General features: G+C 39.0%; 1 long non-coding RNA gene across 1 annotated transcript in view; it reads right to left on the reverse strand.

Moving 5' to 3' along the window:
• LOC145520767 (uncharacterized) overlaps nucleotides 1–23,605 on the reverse strand; it is a 56,177-nt gene continuing 32,572 nt past the window's right edge. The window contains exon 3 of the long non-coding RNA XR_014064802.1: nucleotides 1–1,387. This is a non-coding gene — a long non-coding RNA (uncharacterized LOC145520767). The remainder of the gene's footprint in view (nucleotides 1,388–23,605) is intronic.

Genomic DNA, 23,605 nt, shown 5'->3' on the forward strand with positions numbered 1-23,605 from the left:
TTCAGGGAGAGTCAACTTAGCTCTGTTGCCTTTAATATGCTATGAAGGAAAAAGATTTTTGCTTGAGGATCCGGTAGCAAAATAAATCACAGAGCTAGATAACAAGAAAGCTAAAGTGACCAGTTCAGATGAATAAAAGTCTAGAGCTTTGTGCTATAGAACAAAAATTCCTCAAGGACTGTTCTCCCTTACAATGTGGCAAAATGGGAATGTTGCAGGCATATGCAATTTGAAAGCAAAAAAATGACAAAGGTCATTGTTCTGGGTGAGACCCACGATCCTGCTCTTAACATTGAGATGTTCCTACCAATCAACCTGGAAACAGAAACATTCCTCCTGGAGGGACTATCCTGGTGGTCCAGTGGTTAAAAATCCACTTTGCGATTCAGGCGACATGGGTTTGATCCCTGGCCAGAGAGTTAAGATCCCACATGCTGCAGGGTAACAAAGCCCTGGAGCTCTACAGCCTACAGACCACAACTAGAGAAAGGCCTGCGTGCCACAACTAAGACCCGATGCAGGCAAATAAACAAATAAGTAAATATTAAACACACACACACATTAAAACCCAAAGATTCCTCCTGGAAAGCAATTCTGATGCATCAGCTCTCCTTGTCTCCCTGCCTCGGGACTGGATGGTAGGACTATCAAGGGACGCAGCAAAGTAAATCTACTCCCAGTCACCTCCCACAGAACAAGTATTGTGATTTGATTTGAATGGGCTCTGCAAAGAAGAGAACCTAGTTTGAATCTGATCTCACCAGACTTGTAAGAAGATGCTCAGGAGAAAGCAGTTTGGTCTGCAGCTCCCTCTACTGCGCCTGGGAAAGAGCTGCAATGGGGGTGGGGGTTGGGGAGGGGAGCTCAGAGCCCCAAAGTGGAGCTGGGGTGGGCGGGGAAGGGAAACAGATTGTCTTCATCACAGAGTACTGCTGAAAATGAGCCACATGCTTCCAATGGAACCCATTTTTGTACCTCAACTGCAGCTATCAGAGGCACTGAATGCTTTGTGATTTAAACACTGCCCCCAAAGACTTGCAAATAAGGAAATGTGCATATTCACTCCGTGTTCCCTGCCTCTATTTTCCCAGAGCATTCACAGATAGGCTGGTCAGTTTCTCCTTTGCTCCCTGCTTGAGACTTGCTTTCGTGACCTAGACGCCAGTTTGTAAATATAAGCATGATTGTGTGCGCTCAGTCGTGTTAGAGTCTTTGCGACCCCATGGACTTTTGCCTTCCAGGCTCCTCTGTCCACAGGATTCTCCAGGCAGGAATACTGGAGTAGGTTGCCATGCCCTTTTCCAGGGGATCTTCCCGACCCAGGGATCAAACCCAGGTCTCCCGCACTGCAGGCAGATTCTTTACCTTCTGAGCCACCAGGAAAGCCCTAGAGATAAATGTGGTGTCACAGAAATTAGATATCTGATTTAGACAGCCCAATGACTCCTAAAACCAATTTAAACAAAGGAAACTGAAGTGGATCAGAGCTGATATGGCTGTGCTAAAGTCGAAATGCAATGCAACAAAGAAATGCAAAACAGCAAGAAATGCAATGCAAGTCTCCTTCCTGACTCTAATACAGTTTCCATTACAAAGTATGACACACCATTCCATACTCAGATACAGAAAGGCATTTTCTAAGGCAAAAATTAGACAAAACCCCTAGATGTCTTTAACTGTGCTTGCTGCATGTGAAAAACTGTGCCAATTTATTTATTTTTTTTTAGCTTTCTCAGATGGATAAGAATTTATAGATCTTACATATCTAAAGAGGCTCACTCTTTCAGTGATTCTTCTAGAAAGTCGGTAGAGTTGCTCTAATTCACCAACATTTTGGAAATTTCACTCCAGATAGAGTAGGGTCTGGTAAAGAATTCTACCCCGATGGTTCAAGATTTTAGGATGAGATTATAAGGATGATTATAGGAAAAGATTTAGGGATGAGATAACTTAGGTGAGGGCAGGTCTCAGCACGATGAGGTTCCCAGGACTAGAGACATTTCCAGTGCTGATTCAGAGAAGCCATCGGGTAACAGTACGGGGTGGGGGTGGGGGAGTGGGGGGTGGGGAAGAGGTGTTCCTCAAGGCCAGGGAGACTCCATACCAGAGAGACACTGCAGCCTTGGAAGGTCTTGTCCCCTGACAGAGATGTCCTGCAAAACCACACACCCCAGCCTCTCTCTTCCTGCCCTCTATCTAGTCTTCTGCCAGCACCTCACACTGGAAGCCAACTGGCAAGGAAGCTCTAAAAATGCATTAAAAAGTGAGTTGATTATCTACTTTTCCTACCATCCAAAATTACTGCTGCTTCCAAAAACTATACCCACTCAAATTTGTAGAGATCAAATATCCATGAGTTTAGCTGTTCTGGTTTTAATTCTTCATGTACATTAAGCCATATTGTGCATAAACTGAAAATATTCTGTTGACTTGTGGTTGCAGTTCCAAGTAAATGATCCATTTCTCTAGTTCTAAATGCATTCACTGTAAGTACTGTATATAAGGTGCATGTATAATAATTCATAAGTGCTCTTCTACTTGGGTTTTTACCACAGATCATTGTTCTTAACATTCAAAAAACTAAGATCATTGCATCCGGTCCCATCGCTTTATGGAAAATGGATGAGGAAACAATGGAAACAGTGACAGACTTTATTTTCTTGGGCTCCAAAATAACTGCGGATGGTGACTGCAGCCATGAAGTTAAAAGATGCTTGCTCCTTGGAAGGAAAGCTATGACAAACCTAGACAGCATATTAAAAAGCAGAGACATTACTTTGCCAACAAAAGTCCATATGATCAAAGCTATGGTTTTTCCAGTAGTCATGTATGGATATGAGAGTAGGACCATAAAGAAGTCTGAGCACCAAAGAACTGATGCTTTTGAAGTGTGGTGTTGGAGAAGACTCTTGAGAGTCCCTTGGACTGCAAGGAGATCAAACCAGTCCATCCTAAAGGAAATCAGTCCTGAGTGTTCATTGGAAGGACTGATGCTGAAGCTGAAACTCCATCACTTTGGCCACCTGATGCGAAGAGCCGACTCACTAGAAAAGACCCTGATGCTGGGGAAGATAGAAGGCAGGAGGAGAAGGGGACGACAGAGGATAAGGTGGTTGGATGGCATCACTGACTCGATGGACGTGAGTTTGAGCAAGCTCCAGGAGATGGTAAAGGACAGGGAAGTGTGGCATGCTGCTGTCCATGGGGTTTCAGAGTCCGACATGACTGAGTAACTGAATAACAACAACAAATTGTTCTTAAATAAATCATTTCAAGCGAAATGAATTAGCACAGCCTGGTCTCCAGGGCCCTTTCCAACCTATCCAGGGATCAGCTCTGGCAAGTCATCGCTGCTGGTCTGTCTGGTATCTGGGAATTACACCGTATCACCAGTTTGCAGTGCTGAAGAAGTCCACCATGTTGGGTAAAGCCCTTCCAGGTGTTCATCATCACAGACAAGGCATGTTCTTGCCACATCCATGTGTGATGGAGCAAGCAGCAATGGCATACCAAGGAGTCAGGGCCTCATTCTAGCTCAACTGGATCTTAGTCAAGGCACTTAAATTCTCAAGGCCTCAGACTCCTCATCTCAAAAGCAAGCAAACTGGAAAGACTTGTGAATTTCAAACTTTGTTGTTGCACTAGAAGCATGTTTTTATATAAAATATTATAGGGACACTTTTGCACTGTTGGTGGGAATGCAAACTGATACAGCCACTATGGACTATAGTATGGAGGTTCCTTAAAAAACTAAAAATAGAGCTACCATATTACCCAGCAATCCCACCACCGGGCAAATACAAATACCCTGAGAAAACCATAATTCAAAGTAACCTGTGTACTCCAGTGTTCACTGTAGCACTATTCACAATAGTCAGGACATGGAAGCAACCTAAATGTCTATAGACAGAGGAATGGATCAAGAAGATGAGGTCCATATCTACCATAGAGTAATACTCAGACATAAAAGAGAACAAAACTGGGTCATTTGTGGTGATGTGGATGGATCTTCACTCTGTCATACAGAGTAAAGTAAGTCAGACAGAGAAAAACAAATATCATATACTAATGCATATATGTAGAATCTAGAAAAATGGTACAGATGAACCTATTTGCAAGGCAGGAATACAGACACAGATGTAGAAAATGGATATGTGGACAGGGGGAGGAAGGAGAGAGTGGGATAAACGGGGAGATTAGGATTAACATATATACACTACCATGTGTCAAGTAGATAGCTAGTGGGACTCTGCTGTATAGCACAGGGAGCTCAGCTCAGTGCTCTGTGATGACCTAGAGGGGGAGCATAGGGGTGGGAGGGGGGCTCAAGAGGGAGGGAATATGTGTATCATATAGCTGATTCATGTTGTTATATAGCAGAAACCGACACAACATTGTAAAGCTATTATCCTCCAATTAAAAAAATAATAATAAATATTACAGGACAGCCTATTTACAAAAGAAATAGAGGTAGCATTACTCTGGGTTGAAGAAGGCTGAAGGGGCCTGGAATAGTCCTCACCTCCCCATACACACCTCACTCAAAATCTCCAAGGAACACAACAGAAAATTCCCAAAAGGGGATGACCACTGAAGGCCCATTTCTAGTCCAATTTCTTCAAATATTAGTTTCCCCCAATTTTATGGGATATAAGAGGGGAAATGCTTCATTTTGTTCTCATAAATGCATAAAATGCAGCAGCAAACTTTTATAGACTACTGTGCCAATGGTATAACAAGTTCATTGTCCCGTAGTGGCTGCTACATAATTGTGTTCATTCCCTTTGTGTATTTTAGTAACGAGAGTATAATTGTCAGTGCTTATAATACATATAATCTCATTACTGTCACTCCCATTAGTATGCTTTCACCTCAGCCTATCCATGGTATGTTCCACTTTCTCGCTCATTGAAAGACATAAAGAAATCTCCTTTCCTGCATCCAGATTTCAGTTTAATTCCTGGCAGTTGCCATGGCTAATCACTGAGACAATGCTGTCTCCTTGTTTTCAATATGTTTAATCTACCATTTTGACACAATGCCAAGAAGTCAGCATCGTACTGGCGTGGAATTTCCATGACCACATCCTTGCCTTCCTACTAGAATTGTTCAGACTTGTATTTGGAGTAGAAGCTAATTTAGACATGCAGATGACTGAATTCCTGACGGTGACTGTGTTTGGAGAACTGCAAGATTAGACACAAGTATGTCATGCCTCCATTTTCTCATCTGTCAGCGGACAGATCTGACCTCGGTTATCCTCCTGCATGCCTTCCATTTTTAATAGTTCTTATTATCTTTAAAAGATTCACATCAAGAAAACTTATCATAAACTCTTTAACTTAATTATTTTTTTAAAATAATGTGTGCACAGAATTTTAAAAATCAGACAGTGTGTGGTTTAGTCACTAAGTCATGTCCAACCCTTTTGTGACCCCACGGACTATAGCCCACCAGGCTCCTCTGTCCATGGGATTCTCTAGGCAAGAATACTCGAGTGGGTTGCCATTTCCTTCTCCAGGGGATCTTCCCAACCCAGGGGTTGAACCTGTGTCTCCTGCATTGCAGGTGGATTCTTTGCCACTTGAGCCATTGGGGAAGCCCCATCAGACAGTATAGACTTATACGAAGTACCCCTCCTCAGATGCAGTGAATTTAGATTTCCTTAGTTCTTCTGAAACTTTTACATCTTATTTCTATTTGTCAATAAATGAATACTTGACATCTATGCATTTTAGGCATCATCTCTGGATGTCCTTCCTGCTTGGTAGTGAAACAAGAGCTCTCTTCTGTCACCCTTCTGCTTATCCTTCCCCCAATTCCAATTATTGTGATATTTCAACTTTCATTGAACCGGGAGGCTGCTACCCATGTAATAGTGCTCTCAGTTTTCCCTTCCTGATATTAGCATCTTACTTTCTCAAGTCCATTTAGTCAATTACTTCTTTCCAGTCAGTCTGCCTTCCACTTTCCAAAATATCATGGATTTACAATTTATTTTTAAAATATCTTTATGATAGCTTTTACTGTATTTTATGGAGTAAAATTAGATATGTATGTTCAATTTGCCATCTTCACATGGAAATTCTCTAAATTTCCTTGTTTGTTCATACTACCATAACACACATCAGTCATTGCATGTGGTTGATGTACCTCTTAAGTGCCTCTCAAATCCATCCTCTCTTCCCAATACCTCAACTGACTCTATAGTTCAGTTTTTTGCCCCTAGAAAGTTAAAACACTTCAGTGGTATGAGAACATGGGGAGCTTCCAAGGTGGCTCCATGATAAAGAATCTGCCTGCCATCACAGGAGACCCTGGTTCGATCCCTGCATTCGGATGATCTCCTGGAGGAAGAAATGGCAACCTACTTCAGTATTCTTCCCAAAATTCCCTGGACAGAGGAGACTGGTGTGTGGGCTATGGCCCATGAGGTCACAAAGAGCTGGACATAACTGAGTGACTGAGCACACACAAAAGCTTAGAGACCTGAACTGTGTATTAGTTTCACCCAAATAGAAGTGAAATAAGCCACCATCCCCTGTCTGGGATAGGTAGGGTGTAAGAGCACCCTGGGTGTCATTCACAGGGAGTAAATCACATCAAAAGTGAACTAGATCTAGCATTCACAAGACAATCAATAAACTGTATGTGTGTGTATGTGTATTTATACATAAATAATGGTCTCAAAGACTATTTTTTATGTTTCCCAATTAAATATCTGAAGGAAACTCACTACTTCCTGTGCCATTTATAAATATATAAATTTATATTTATAAATATCCAAATGCATTATATAATTTTTAAGTATATATATTTATTAAATACATTAATATACTTATAAATGGCACAGGGAGTAGCAAGTTTCTCATACCTAGAGATATTTAATTGGGAAAGATAAACAATAGTCTTTCACATGGCATCTTTTTACTATATGGAGGGCTGAATTAAAGAGGCCTTAAATATCTATGATTTTTAAGATCTCTTGCGACCCCATGCTTCTACTAGAATAACTATTCAAAGGTTAGGTTCTTCTAATATTTTGTCATCTTAATTTGATTCTGTTCATTCTGAAAGAAGAAAACCATTTCCAAAGATAGATTTAGACTATCTAAGAGTCTTTCATTTGCAAGATCAGGAGAGGTAAGGACAAGTTCCTGAAATAGGTATTTAAGACAAGAGAAATGCTTGATGGTAAAGAAAAGAGAAAAGAAGTGCTATAAGAGGAAACAGCTGGAATAATGATCAAGGGAGTCCAAGAGATTAAAGCAGGTGGATGGGAAGGGAACGCGATGGGGAGAATGACATCAGCTGGGAACCTTGGGTAGATTGTTTACTCAAAGACGTTACAAAAAATGGAGAAGATGAAATTGAATAACAAATAGGAGAACATCAACATAGACTATTCAGTGCAATAGTAACTACGCCAAACTGTGCTTAAGAAATGTCATTCTAAATTACCTGAAAATTGTATGGAACATGTGACAAAAGAAAAAGAGTTCAGCGTGAGTTCTGTGCACTAATATGTTTGCGTTTTAATGAAGGACTATTTGAGAGGCACTGAGGTGGAAAGCCAAAATCTTGAGAGTAATTGTAGACTCCATTCTCCTATATCAACCTGCAAATTTGTTCTCTTGTTCTTCTCTTTTACTTGCTAAATATCTCTCCTGAATTAATTCCTTTCTTTCTAAACCCACCACCAATACTGTGATCCTTTTGAAATTCATTTCCAGTCTGAATGAGCCAAATAAACTCCTTACAGCTCTTCCTAAACTTATCTTCATAATTTATTTAAGATTGTTTAATGTCCCTCAACTATAAACACTCCTTGAGGACAGAAACTTTCTCTTCATCACTGTTGTCCTCCCATTATCAAGAGTCAGTCTCTGGGATGTGGCAAGTATGCAATAATTATTTTTTTGATTGAGACCAACTTAAATGTTCTTCCTTCCTCTCTTTCACCTAACTAATCCTTCTATTTTTCTATCAAAGCATCATGTTCATCTCATTCTCAGAACTTAACTGCATTTGTGATTTTTATTCTTTTGTGTAGACTTTTATTTGAAAGCAATTTCATAAGGACATAAAAGCAGCAAAATAACTGAAACATCTCCCATATAACCCTCGCAGACTGTTCACTTGTTAAAGCTCTCCACACCTGCTTATAATTTTCTCTATGCATATATGCATATTATTTTTTCTTGTTATAAGCCGTTTAAGTTGCAAACATAATATCACTTTCCCCCTAAATACTTGTGAGCTTCCTACCAAGATATGTTCTTCTCTAACACAGTTAAAAGTTAGTTGCGATGTTGACGTTAACGTAATACCATTGTTGTTCAGTCGCTAAGTCCTGTCTGACTCTTTACAACCCCATGGACTGTAGCCCAACAGGCGCCTTTGTCCATGAGATTTCCCAGGCAAGAATACTGGAGTGGGTTGCCATTTCCTTCTCCAATAATATCATTATCTATAAACTATTCATACATCACCAATCCATTTTCCCCAAAATTTCCTCTCCTGAAAAAAAAAAATTCTGCTTCAAGGTCCAACACAGGAACACACATTGTACTTAGTTGTTACGTGTCTTTGTCTCCTTTGATTTGGAATAATCCCTCAATTTGTCTTTGTCTATTGTGACCTTGATTTTTTTTAACCAACAAGGACCTGCTGTACAGCACAGGGAACTCTGCTGAATATTATGTGGCAGCCTGGATGAGAGGAGAGTTTGAAGAATAATGGATACATGTATATATACGACTGAGTCCCCTTGCTATTCATCTGAAACTATCTGTGTGAAACTATCACTGTGAATTGGCTACACCCCAATAAAAAATAAAATGTTAAGAAAAGAATAAAAAAAGTTATTTTGTAAAATAACCCTTGGTTTGAGTTTGTCTGATGTTCCTTATGGTCACATTTCAGTTACTTAATTTGCTGAAATATCAAAGAACTGATGTTTTTCCATCTTTAATGTACTGTATCAGGAGACATATGATATTGACTTCTTCAATTATTAGTGACACTAACTTTGATCATTTGGTTAAGATGGTAGAGATGCAATTGGTAATTTATTTCTGTGATTAATCTGCTAATATATGTGTCGCCCACTAGACTGTGCCCGGTGAGTCACAGACAATAACTGTTTGTGCTTACCACTCCATAGTCAAAGCTATGGTTTTTCCAATAGTCATGTATGGGTGTGAGAGTTGGACCATAAAGAAAACTGAAGTGAAATGAAGTGAAGTCGCTCAGTCTTGTCCGACTCTTTGCGACCCCATGGACTGTAGCCTACCAGGCTCCTCCGTCCATGGGATTCTCCAGGCAAGAACACTGGAGTGGGTTGCCATTTCCTTCTCCAGGGATCTTCCCCACCCAGGGATCAAACCTGGGTCTCCCACATTGTAGGCAGATGCTTTTACTGTCTGAGCCACCAGGGAAGCCTGAGCACTGAAGAACTGATGCTTTTGAACTGTGGTGTTGGAGAAGACTCTTTAGAGAATTCGTTAGATTGCAAGGAAATCAAACCAGTCCATTCTAAAGGAAATCAGTCCTGAATATTCACTGAAGGGGCAGATACTGAAGCTAAACTCCCAATACTTTGGCCACCTAATTAGAAGAACTGACTCACTGGAAAAGACCCTGATGTAAGATTGAAGGCAGGAGAAGGGGACGACAGAGGATAAGATGGTTGGGTTGTGTCATGGACTCGATGGACATGAGTTTGAGCAAGCTCCAGGAGTTGGTGATGGACAGGGAAGCCTGGCATGCTGCAGTCCATGGGGTCGCAAAGAGTCAGACACAACTGAGAGACTGAACTGACTTTATGCCATAACTGAGAATAGTATCCTCTCATATTAACAATTTAACACTCAGAAAATAAAAAGGAAAATTAGCAAGTTTGCCAGAAGGTGGATATTGGATATATGAGAGAAAAGGAAGTGCTATTTGCCTAAATGATGTGAAAACTTAAGTCCACGAAGATCCTGCACACAATTGCTTAGAAAACCTTATTCACAATCACCACAAACTGTAAATAAGCAAGATGTCCTTAAACAGGTGAATGGATAAACAAACTCGGGTACATTGATACAATGTAATATTATTAAGCAATAAAAAGGAATGAGCTATCAAGCCATGAAAAGAAGATCAATCTTAAATGCATAAGTGAAACAAGGCAGTCCATAAAGGCTGTATGATTTCCACACATGACATTCCCAAAAAGGCAAAGCTATGGAGAAAATATAAAGACTAACGGTTGCCAAGATGTTGGATGGAGGACAGGAAGGGTTAAATAGGTTAAGTACAGGTGATCTTTTAGAGCAATAAGGATTTGATACTCTAATTGTATATACATGACATCTTGCATTTGTCAACACCTATAGAATTTCACAACACAAAGCACGACTTTTAATATCTGCCAATTTTTAAATGTCATTTAGGAGATGGGGGGACTCCTAAGGTGGAATGCAAATGTGAAAAGCAAACTAATAGTATTCCAAATATACGAAACAACTTTGATGAAAGACGTGGAAGAAAAAGTGATGGCCTAATTAACTTTAAAAATGAGTAAGCTCTGTAAAACTTAAATGCACAAGAAACTCTTCAGAAGCGCTGTACTCTAGATATAAATTGATAGCACAAGTGGGTATGAGGTTACAATTCTGAAACTTCTATATATGTAAATTGGAATTAAACTATTAAGTAAATGCGTGGCAGATGGTGGGAGACAGGCTTATCGCTACCGGGGTGGGGATTTAAAGATAAGTACGGGAAGAGACAAGAATGATTCATGTGGTAATAGATTAGAATTGGAGATAGCAGTATGAATTCGTATTTAGCTTCATATAGATAGAGATGGTTACAAGAAGATATATAGATATAGATATAGATAGATATAGATATAAGCACATGGGGCTTCTCAGAGGTTAACACACCTGCCTGCAATGTGGGAGACCCAGGTTCGATCCCTGGGTCGGGACGATCCCCTTGAGAAGGAAATGGCAACCCACTCCAGTATTCTCGCCTGGAGAATCCCATGGACAGAGGAGCCTGGTAGGCTACATCCCACGGGGTCACAAAGAGTTGGACATGACTGAGCGACTGATCAAATAAATATATGTGTGTGTAGATGGATACACACACGTATATATTTCCTAGAGCCTACAAGTAACGTCAGACCAGTAGCAATAATATATAGAACTGAGATGTCTACTTCAAAGTGTTCTCCACTTGATGGAACCACGGATTCATGAAGAAACATTTGATGCCCGGGCCACCACCACAAAGGTAAAAAAATGGATACATGTTGAAAGGATAGAGAAGCCAGCCTGAATAAACTCAAGCTACCTAACCAGGGAAAATTTGATACTAAAAAAAAAAAAAAAAAAAAGTAGTAACTAAACAAAAAATTTCATTACAGAATAATGCCAGTTTAGAAATAAATAAGGGAAGAAAGAGGAGAAAAGTCATCATTTTACAACCACCAGTGTTATAAAACTTTGAGGTAGGAACTGTCAGTGGATAAGCATCCACCGGGTGGAAGATGGGGGTGGAGGAAGTTTCTGTACATTATCACCTATACGGACCAACGATCACCTCACACAAGTTTACAAAAATGACTATCAAGTCTCAACTCATCACAGATGCTGAGAGAATGAAAGTGTCATCTACTCTATCTGATCAGTACAAACGAGACAAATCTTTCCTGTAACAATTTTTCATATGGAGCCTTCACAACTGCTTTTGATAAAATGAAAAGCATTTAATCAAAAGTTACTATGCACGTCAAAATATTTAAAAAAGTAAAATTGTGGGAAGTTACATAATGTGATAGAAAATTAAACCAAGGGAATGCAGTTTTAAAAATAAAATTCCAGACTTAAAAAAATATATGTCGAAAATTATTATTTCGACAACCTAGTGGCAGATTCAGATGTTGAAGAGGAAATTATCTACAGAATGTAGAAATGTTAGTAGAATATATATAAGTGGAAGAAAGAGAAACACGATATGGAAAATACAGATAATGCAAGAGGAATCAGTGACAGGGAGAAAATGACAAACATGTTTAAGTGGAGAGGAGACAGAAAAGAGGACAGAAGTAAAATCTGAAGATATAACTGGCTGGCTATGAATTTTCCAAAACCTATAAGAGATAAAAAGCCTACAAACTCAAGATATTCTAGAAAACCCAAGCAAGTAAAATAAAAATAAAAACAAATATAACCACATCACAGTTAAACTACTGAAAATCTGTAACAAGGAGAAAATCTTAAAAACAGGAAATAGAACACACTACCTTCAAAGGATGCACTAGAATATCTGAGAGTTTACTTCTCAAAAGAAACAGAAGCGTCGAGGAGATTACTAAGGGAATATTCAATGTGCTAAAAGATAATAAATTCCAACCTGAAGTTCTAGACCTGACTACATATACCTCAACAATTTTTAAATACATTTTCAAAAAATAAGAATAAAGAATTCACGATCACACCTTCATTAAATTAATACTAAAATTAGTTCCTCAGATTAAATGGGTCCAGATAAAAACACATAGTTCCAGGAAACACAAAATAGCAGGAAAAAAAAAGCAAAACAAATGGGTGAACATTCATGAAAATTGATTACACAAACAATAATGGTAATGTTTTGTGGAATTTCTATATATATATATAATTTAATTGCATGTCCTCCATAATCCAAAACTTTAGAGTTGGCAAGCCTCAGAAAATAAAGAATTGAGATTTGTCAGAATCTCTCCTCTAAGCACAGTGAAATTAAGCTAGAAATCAATAAGAAAAATATAACTAGAAAATCTCCAATTGCTTGGCAATTAAGCAATATGCTTCTAAATTAACCCATGGATTAAAGAAATCAAAATGAAAACTGGAAAATGCTTTTTGCTGAATGATAATAAAATATAAAAACATCAACCTAAATTAATAGCTTTAAATTAATTCTAAATCATCTAAATTAATAGCTTTAAATGCATATATTAGAATAGAAAAATCCACACAACCCCCCACCCAAAGAATAAGTCAAGCTTTAATCTCAAGAAGCTAGAGAGGAATAAAGCAAATGAAAAATATCCCACTGATTGTCTTAATCCGTTTCTGCTACTACAACAAAATACCAAGACTGTTTAGCTTATAAACAACATAAATTTCTTTGTCACAGTTCTGGAGGCTGAAAAGTCCAAGATCATGGTGCCTTCAGGTTTGGTGTCTGGTAAGAGGTTCTCAGTTCATAGAGAGCAGTCTTTTCACTGTGTTTTTACCTGGTGAAGGGACAAGGGAGCTCTGCCTTCTTTTATGCGGGCACCTAATCACCTCCCAAAGGCTTCTAACTTCTAACACCATCACCTTCGGGATTAGGCTCTCAACATATAAATTTGAGAGTACACAACTTTCCCATGACACTAACTATTATTTACAAAGATAAAAGTTTCCTTCATGATGGAAACACTTGGCAGATAATAGCTGAAGCAAATGACAAAACTAGAATCACTATTAATAGGAAAAACCGATACTGTATGACCCTAATGTGATCAGAGGAAAATGTACATCACCAATTTCAATTCTTGCCGAAATGTTTGATTTGAATCTCTAAATGAGAAAACAGTTCCAGACTGTAGGGGATTCAGCTACAAAGCTAGATTGAATTCTTTAAAATATCTAAGGCATGAAAATATTTCTTTCAGGTGAGTGGAATGCTCTATGTCAGGGTCAAAAACTTCTGTAGAAGCCCAAGTAGTAGTAAATATTTCAGGCTTTGCCACATGATCTCTGTCATGGCTACTCAGTTTTGCTCTTGTAGCCCTAGAAGTATTCATGTACAATACATAAACGTATAAATGTAGCCGTATCATTACCACTTTATTGACAGACACTGAAATTTGATTTTCAGTAATTCACAGAGTATTATTTCAATTTTTTTCCTGCCATGTAAAATTGTAAATTCCATTCTTTCCTTGCATATCACAGACAACCAATAGTAAAACAGATGAGGACTATGGGCTGTAGTTTGCTAACCTGTATTCCTGAGTAATGGAGACTGAAGAATCATGAAAATCAAATGGAATGTATAATTTTTAGCTGAATCTTGAGTTTTTTTAAAAAAAGCAATAAGGTGTATTTTTGAAACAGTTGGAGAAATTTATAAATGGACAATAGGTAATACACAAAATAAGTATATTATTTATCAGTATTAGATATGTTGGGTCTAAAAATGATATTGTGGTTATGGAGGAGAATATCCTTCTTTTAGTTAAGAGCACGTTGCAGATTCAAGAGTGAAATGATTTGGAGGACTTGCCTGGTGATCCAGTAGCTAAGACTCTATGCTCCCAATGCAGGAGGCCCAGGTTTGATCCTTTGTTGGGGAACTAAATCCCACACACTGCAACCAAGAGTTAGCAAGCCACAACTAAAGATCCTCTGTGCCATAACTAAGAGCTGGTGCAGCTAAATAAATAAATTTAAAACAAAAAAGCAAAGTTACATGATGTTTATCATTTACTTTCAAAGGAACTAGGGAAATAAAAGAGATAAATAAGTGTATGTTTATGTGTGTATATATATATGGAAGAGAGATGATGGAAGGCAGTTAGGAATGGAGATTAAGTAAATAAGGCAAAATATTAATAATTGAGAGCTTTAGGCAAAGGGAAGGGTGTTTATTGTGCTATGGTTTCACAATGACTGCGGGTTTGAAATTTTCATAATAAAAAACTAGGGAAAAATAAAATAAAGATATCATATCCAGACCCCACCCCAGAATCCCAGATCAACAGGTTTATTTTGAGACTGCAAGCCATGGTGTTTTCAACAGTTTCTAGTATGCAGCATGGGTTGAGAACCACTAAAACAAGAGAAAGAGAAGGCCTATTAAGGTCAGAGAGATTCAAGTTTTGTCTGTCATCCACCTTCTGCAACTTCTTTCAAGTTATTTATTTCACTAAGCCTTAGTTTCCATGTCTATAAAATATGAACAATACTACCAATAGCACAGAGTTGTTATTATTGTGAAGCTAGATAGTTACCGTAGAGTGCAAGACATTGCTTCATTATTTTGGCCATGCCTTGTGGCATGTGGGATCTTAGTTCCCTGACCGGGGATCAAACCCCCTGACCACCCCTCACAGTGGAAGTGTGGAGTCCTAACCACTGGATTGCCAGGGAAGTCTCAAGATACTGCTTTTTCTGACACTGCACCTACTTAACTGAGTAGCTGCTGAGAAGATAGGACATGAAACAGGAGTGCGCAATGGACCGAGAGCAATGCAATGACCAAGGATGAAACACAACTTGTGTTGCAACAAGAAGGAAAGACCTGGCAACTCAGAATGGCAACAACTTCTGTTGTCAGCACACTGCAGCAGCAGTCAGAACTGTGGGTAACAAAAGTGTAGGACCATTGCATTTTTTTTTTTTTTGCCTTATCCACGTAGCCTATGTACTATCAATTTCCAATTTCTTTTCTTTAATTTGTAGTTTCAAACCTTACTCATTCTGACATATGCTCTAGTTTAATCCTGATAAAATTAAAATGTTTAACACTTAAAACTAAAAACATTCCATGTATCTAAACACATCTCAGAAACTCTAGCAAAGAATGTGTAATATCTTGGGAAACATGATTATTCGTATCCTGTCAAGAAACTTAAAGGGCTTCCCTGGTAGCTCAGATGGTAAATAATCCACTTGCAATGCAGGAGACCCCAGTTCGATTCCTGGGTTGGGGAGATCCTCTAGAGAAGGGAGAGGCTACCCACTCCAGTGTTCTTGGGCTTAGATGGTAAAGAATCCACCTGTAATGCAGGAGACCTGAGTTCTATCCCTGGTTGGGAAGATCCCCTGGAGGAGGGCATAGCAACCAACTCTAGTATTTTTGCCTGGAGAATCCTCATGGACAGAGAAGCCTAGCAGGCTACAGTCCATAGGGTTGCAAAGAGTTGGGCATGATTCAACAACTAAGCACAAGAAACTAAAAAATAAATACATAAAGCAAAAAGCAATCTCTTAATGGTGTGAATAAAAAAAAAAAAACACGTTTGAAAATGACAAATGTCACATTCCTTCAAAATTGCCAAGAGCAGAGTTAAAGGGTATAGAGGGACGGACAGCATGCAGAGCTGGCCAGCATTTATTAAGTGATCACAATGTATCTGGCTCTACGTTAATTTCATAAACAAAACATATTCTTACTGTTTTTAAACATTTTTTTAACTTTAACTGCACAAATACTATTTCATTTAATGCTCATGGCATCCCTAAGAAGTAATTATCTTTATATTATCTTTATATCAAAGGTAGATGAGATCCCTGAGGCCACATAGATGGTACTCAGTAGGATGTGATGTGTTTGTTCATGTGATTTCAGGGCTTAAGATATTAGTCACCATGATGTGCTACTTCGCTAAGTAGGAAATGATAAGTCCTTTTGATTCTGTTCATTCACAATGAGTTAATCTTCTGGGCAGCAGTCAGTCTCTTAAACTACATTCTTGAATTGTCATCATTTAGATCATAGATTACTCTTTTATAAGTGATAGATGCATGCTCCATAGGAGATCAGGAGACATGCACCCCACATGCATGATGATTAATCTGCAGGAAAACACCTCACTCCTATAGTTTTGGAGAAGTCAATCAGCTTACACCAGAGATTAGATACTCCATCTTCAGGTTTATACAAATGGAGAAACAACATAAGCTTTGATAATATTATTTACCCATATACTCATTCATTGATCTACTTTTACATATCCATGTATTTTTTTCATTCATCCATCTAGTCATTCATTCATATATTTATCAATTTATTCATATATTTATCGATTTATTCATCAGTCCATTAATTTCTCCAATAACTTATTCAATATTCCAGTCAAACAAATATTTATTGAGTCCTTATTATGTGCCAGGTAACTTCCTAGAAGCTGTGCTACAGAATTAAACAAAACAGAACATCTCTGCCTTCAAGGAGCATAGCTCTACAGGGAAAGACAATAAAAAACAATAAAAAGCATGTAAAATATATAGCAAAATAATCTGTAGTTAGTATTAAGAAGAAAAAAAGAAATAAACAGGATGTGGAATAGCCAGTGGTGGGTAGAGTGAAGGTGGTAAAAGTTTAGATAGATGGCTAGAGAAGCCATAACTGAAAACGTGATTTCTAAGGTGACTTTTAAAATCAACGACTTAACAGGAACAAAGAAAGCAAGTGAAAAATATTCAGACACATGTGTGTTTATATACATATATATGCCTATGAACATACACACATACACATACGTATATACGTATGAATATACATATATGCAAGTAAGTATATATGTACTGTGTGTATACATATATATGTCACTGCATTCCCCCCTTCACTGAGAAGGTTGGGGATATACATATACACAAAATATACATATATGCATAAATACATACACATATATATCTATTTCTGCTGAATTAAATAGTGCTTAGTGACACTGTTGATTTTATTCTGGGATAGGCACAGGATCAGCAAGAGTTTATGAAGTCACAATGACCACCCTTAAAGTAGCACTGACTTCTGGCAGTGGAGGTCCAGGTAAAGTTTTTGGGTACAGGATTTGGGTCAGAGAGTGACATGATCTAACTCATCTCTTAAAAATTTTACTTTTACTTCAAGTATGTGGATACCCTCAGATGCAAAGAATTAGGGTCTTCCACACCATCCCCATCTCTTCCTGGAATCTCATATTAGCTAGAGACACTGACCTCTATACTTATGATACACATAACCCTGAGCAAGATGTATTTCAAAGCCCTGTGTGCTGCTGCATAGACATGTCTGGTTAAGAAACTGAAAAATAATTGAACCAGCTCAAATCCCTAGCACCCAATTGTCACCTGGATTAAATTCTCTGCCTTTCCCAGTGACACGATTCCTGCATCTAATTTCCATTTGCTCTGTTCTGTTAGCTAGGAACCATGCTTGAAACCAACAATGGGCATCTCTGGCTTTGAAAACTAGCTGTCATTGAGAAAAGTGGAGTTAATTACTTACATGAAGTGACTGAATAACCAAGGGAATGGTGCTAATACATTGGCTTTATAGTAAAAGGGTTTTGTTGGTCCCTTGATGAGACACTGTATAATACACAAAAGGCAAATTTGGAGCTTAGAAATGTCAAAATATCAGCCCACCAAAGGAGTTCTGACATCTTAATGAGCTATTTCAGGAAGCTCACTGCTCTAGCAGTACGATGGACTACATTTTTATTCAATGTTTAGTTCTCGGAGCTCCAAAAAAAGAGGGATTTGACTAGACTGCCATCCTTTTTGTACCTGAAAACAAAACAAAAACCTTACATGTTTTCATGTGGCTTACCTCTATTTTTCCTCTTATTCTCCAGCTAGGCAACAGTAACAATGCTTTTTGTAGAACCATATCACGGCTACTCACCAAGCCAGGAAAGCAGTGAAATTACCCATTATCTTTGATAAGTATGGTCAGTGAGGGACAGAGAGCCATTTTCAGTACCTCCTTCTCCTAGTCCTCATCTCCTGGAATTAGCTATCCATAAAAATCAGTCCTTGGAGAAACTAACAGTATGAAGCTTCCCTGGATTTTAGGAGAAAAGGGAATTCCTTTCAAGTGGCCCACAGTAGACAGAATAATAACCCTCTTCACCTCCTCATCGACCCCAAGATTTTCACGTCCCAATCCTCAGAACCTGAGAATATGTTGTGCATATTCAAAAAGGGCCTTTGTAACTGAAACTAAGGTTATAGATTTTGGATTCAGGAGATTGGCCAAATTATCCAGATGGATCTAATCACATGGGCCCTTTAAAGAAAAAGACAAAGGCAGAAAAGTCAGTGAGAGAACTGATACAAGAGGCAGGAGAGACTGGAAATGTACGAGGGACTTAGCCTGCTTGGGCTCTGGGGTTGGAGGAAGGGTCCATGAGCCAATGCATCAGGGAAGCCTCTAAAAATTGAGATCAACCCAATTGATCTCAATTGACAGGGGCTGACAAGGGCTTCCCAGGTGGCATTAGTGGTAAAGAACCCGCCTGCCAATGCAGGAGTCATAAGAGATGCAGGTTGGATCCCTGGGTTGGGAAGATTCCCTGGAGGATGGCATGGCAACCCACTCCAGTATTCTTGGCTGAAGAATCCCATGGACAGAGGAGCCTGGCGAGCAAAGAGGCAAACACGACAGCAGTGACTTAGCGTGCATGCACAGCTGACAGCACAGAAACGGAGACCTCAGTTCCAGAACAACAAGGAACCCAACTTGGACAACAATTTGAATGAGCAGAAAATGACTTCTGCCCTACAGCCTCAGAAACAAAAGCTCCTGGGGACCTTTTAACCCAGTGATGCCTGTGTTGGACTTCTGACCTATAGAACTGTAATGTAAGAAACCTGGGGTGGGGAAAGAAATCTGTGTTGCTTTATTTTTTTATGTTATTTTTATTTTTATTTTTTTACTTTACAATATTGTATTGGTTTTCCATACATTGACATGAATCTGCCATATGTTGCTTCAAGTCGCTAACTTTGTAGTAATATGTTATGGAAGAAAGAGAAAACTAATCAACCCTTGTTTATAAGAGCAGATCCTTAGATAGAAGTCACTCTGTGAGGTTAATAAAAGTATCAGTGAAAAAGCAAGCATGTGCCATGGGGTTACACCCTCTAGCCACTTCTTTTTGCCCATTTGTTATGTCATTATACAAGCATGGGGGTTAGAGGAAGGGAGGAGAGAGGGGAGAGACAGAGAGAAAGATGAGACAGAGACAGAAAGAAAGAACAATTTCTACAAGTGTCAGGATCTTGGGACACCAGCATTCCACTCAATGAGCATGAACCTCAGTGTGAGCCTAAAGCTGATGTTCTCCAGTGAGTCTCAGATCCTATACTGTCCAGTGGCTCACTTGTGTCTGACTCTTTGCAACCCCATGGACTGCAGCATGCCAGGCTTCCCTGTCTTTTGCCGTCTCCCGGAGCTTGCTCTAGGTAACTCTCATAATATGAGCATCTTGTTACACTGAGGACCAAGTATGACCCTTGCATTTAATGAAACATTTTTGAGGGAAACAATAGCCCTCAAGTACAAGCCATCAGCTGGCCGCCAGTTACAAAATATCATTCATTTCAATACCTCTCGAAAACCTGGCTGTGTTCCACTATGATTGCTTACATTGCTCTCTAACCGGGCACCTAACAATTAAGGGGTAATTGTTGAACACATTTTTGCCTTACAGCCTAACCTCTAACAAAAGGATTCTAATCTAGTATAAAGGATGAGGTGGAAAAATACCTCATATTCACATTAAGTCCTCAACAATGAACTTGAGTTTGAACAAAAATTCAATTATTCCTGCTGGTCAGAGTTAAATAGAGATACAGCTTAGAGTTTCACCAGCTTCCAAGGGTGAATCTTAACCCAGAGATCTCCTTTCAAACAGACTCACAGCAAACTCTGACCCTCCAGGCCAGGAGGCTGCCTGTAAATTGCTCTTCCCCAGGGCTCTGTAACACTTCCCATTCTTACCCCTTCCTCTGTTCAACCCTCTCAGACATATTTTCCTAACACCTGACTGCACAAGTTCCATACACGGTCTCAGTAAGGTGTGAACTAATAACAACTTAAAATGACTATTTAGTAGAAAAATTTCAAGGAACCCAGGGCTCTAAAATGCAAAGGAGTGTTCCTTTCCAACTGAGAAATACAGCCGCTCTGACTCACAGGAGAAGATAGTTTAGAACACTCTACAAATCTATCACATAATCATGATGCTTTAAGTTACAAAATCACATTGGTCATGGAAAAGTTCTCAAAGATAGTGAAAAGGTATTTTGATCCAACCCCTTTAATTTGCAACTGGGGAAACCCAGGCTAGAAGATGTTTAGATGCATCAGCAATAATGGAGTTAGTGGTTTTTCCTTCAGCTCTCCTATGATTCGTTGGCTTTCCTTCATTCATCATTCATTCACCCAACAAATACTGAATGAGCACCTGCTAAACACAGGTTTAGTCACTGGGGATTTAGTTACAACAAAGTATAGTGTTGTGAAAATATTTAGGACTAGAAATCAGTCTTCTGGTTCTCCTATGTTCTTTTTAACATACCTATAATTACCTATTTCTCTACTGAGCTGTGTATATATCTAACTATAGTTTTTCCAACATTCTCTTTCTGGTTGGGGTCGGGTGGGGGGGGTCAGGTAGCAATTAAGATCATCCCATCTAGAAGTTTTTGTACTAGTCTAGTTTTTATAACCTGATATAAATAGCCAAGGGCTTCCCTGGTGACTCAGATGGTAAAGAATCTGCCTGCAATGCAGGAGACACAGGTTTAATTCCTGTGTCAGGAATATCCCCTGGAAAAAGGAATGGCTACCCGTTCTAGTATTCTTGCCTGAAGAATTTCATGGACAGAGGAGACTGATGGGCTAAAGTCTATGGGGTTGCAAAGAGTTAGACATGACTTAGCAACTAACACCTAAACAGCCAAAGAATACACATTATGTCAAAGCAGCAAACAAAAATCAACAAAATAGTACTGTAAGCAGTTTTTTGCAGGAAACCCCTTTCATTTTACCAATTTAGCAAAGCTACATTGCAACTAACTTTTAAATCAGGTATAGCCCATGCTCTATCTGGCCCTAGCACTTCTTTCAAATCTTTTGATCACACAATACCTTGTTGTTGGTTATTTCTGAAGATGAAGGAAGTAGAAATGAAGAATAAGTAATTAACGAATGACCAGCTGTCCTTTCCTTCAGGAATCTCATGAACAAACTGTGTGAACAAGATATCATCTAAAGATCATAAGAAGTAAACAAGCCTGCACACACTGGGGGATGGTGAAGACTGACCCCCCCCCATCTCAATGATCAATTGATATTCCTTCTGTTTTTTCACTTTACAAACTTTCATGGCCCAATAGAATCTTTGGACTTGGTTTCTGTGGACATGGAGTCCACCACCTTCCCAGATTGCCAGAATTCTGATTAAAAGCACCTTTCCTTTCGACCAACATCTGCCTCGCTCTCGTTTTGATTTTTGAGTGGCAAGCAGCCCTGGATATGAGTTAGGTAACATTGTGGTGTACTTACCACATAAGAGCATCAATCTAAGAGCTCATAGTCACACAACAAACTATAAGACAGAGTCCCTTTTATCAGGAAGTTAAAGTCTACTTAGGGGTGTAAAGTGAGTATCTTGAGATGGAACACAGGAAGATAGTTCAGAGAAGGTTTCCCAGAGAGGGTCTATGACCTAGATCTTCAAAATGGTTAGAATACAGTTGCTAGGAATAGATATGTAAGGAATTTCTTTTTTTCCCCTTAAATCTTCAGAAAAAAAATTTTCTGACTGCACTTTACAGCTTGTGGGGTCTTAGTTCCCCAACTGGGTATCAAACCTGGGCTCTCAGCAGTGAGAGCGTGGAGTCCTAACCACTGGATCACCAGGGATTCGTGTGTGCAGGAATTTCGGTGGGGAAGAGTAGTATGAGAAAAATTAATGGGGAAGTAGAAAAGCCTAAGATGCTATCTGGGAATAACAAATAGATGGATTTGGCTCTGTAAGGGACAGAGCTATGTTATGGGGTATGGGGAGGAAGGGGGATAAAAGTATTCAAATATGAGTAGGAAATCTTTCCTATCTTAAAAGTGTTAGCTAGAAAGCAAACTCTTGAATCCTGCCTCCTTCTCTTGGATTCCTGCTGCCCTCTTCACATCTTGTCTACAGGTGAGCTCTTCCCCATGAACAAAATTTTCTCCCTCAACTTGAATTCCTTTGCCTCAACCATAAGGGCTACTTTAAGCCATACGAACAATACAAACTTCCTGTAGAGCTAATGAATACCACTTACATGAACATGATTTCAGATGTGTGCAAATACTTTATGTTTAACTGTTGGAATTCACAGGATCCCTTTTCATTATTTTTTCTCAACCAAAGGAAGTCTGACTAGAGCGGCAGCATAGGGATACTGAGAGACCCTCCTAAATAGGGGGGTCATCATTGCTCTATCACCACAACTGGTGGCTGTTGCTTTCATGATCTACCAAGGAGTCATTGCAGTCTCTCGGGATTTAGAAATAGTTACATTTGTCTTCCCCCTTGGAAAAAAACCCCACATTCAATTTCTTCAAAAATTACTGAACAAAGTTCCTCAGATCCTGAGGATCAGTGGTCCTCAAGTAAAAAAAGTCAACACATGGGCAGCCCATACCTGTGAATGTATGTACTTAAACCTGACTAACACTGAAGTCTAGAATGATATTGAGCCTTGCATTATGTGCATGAATAATCTTATTGCTGTATCCCACCAGCAGAAGATGCTGTAGCTGAAAGTCTACCGCAAGCGCTAAAAGTTTGCTGTAAAACATAGCATCTTATATCTTTATCAATAACTGATCACCCCAAATGATACTCATAAAGTTAATCTTCTAGATCTCACTTTCCATACCTTTATTAGTAGAATAATGGTAGGTCTTTATGAGACAAAAACATATAAGCCCCTCAGGTTTCCATGAGACTGAGCACCAAAGATATTAACCATGAAACTGAGCGTAAGAGGGTTTAAGATAGTTTATGTTC

The sequence above is a fragment of the Giraffa tippelskirchi genome, chromosome 9 (assembly GCF_054371585.1).
Source record: "Giraffa tippelskirchi isolate mGirTip1 chromosome 9, T2T-mGirTip1v1.2.pri, whole genome shotgun sequence".
Classification (NCBI taxonomy): domain Eukaryota; kingdom Metazoa; phylum Chordata; class Mammalia; order Artiodactyla; family Giraffidae; genus Giraffa; species Giraffa tippelskirchi.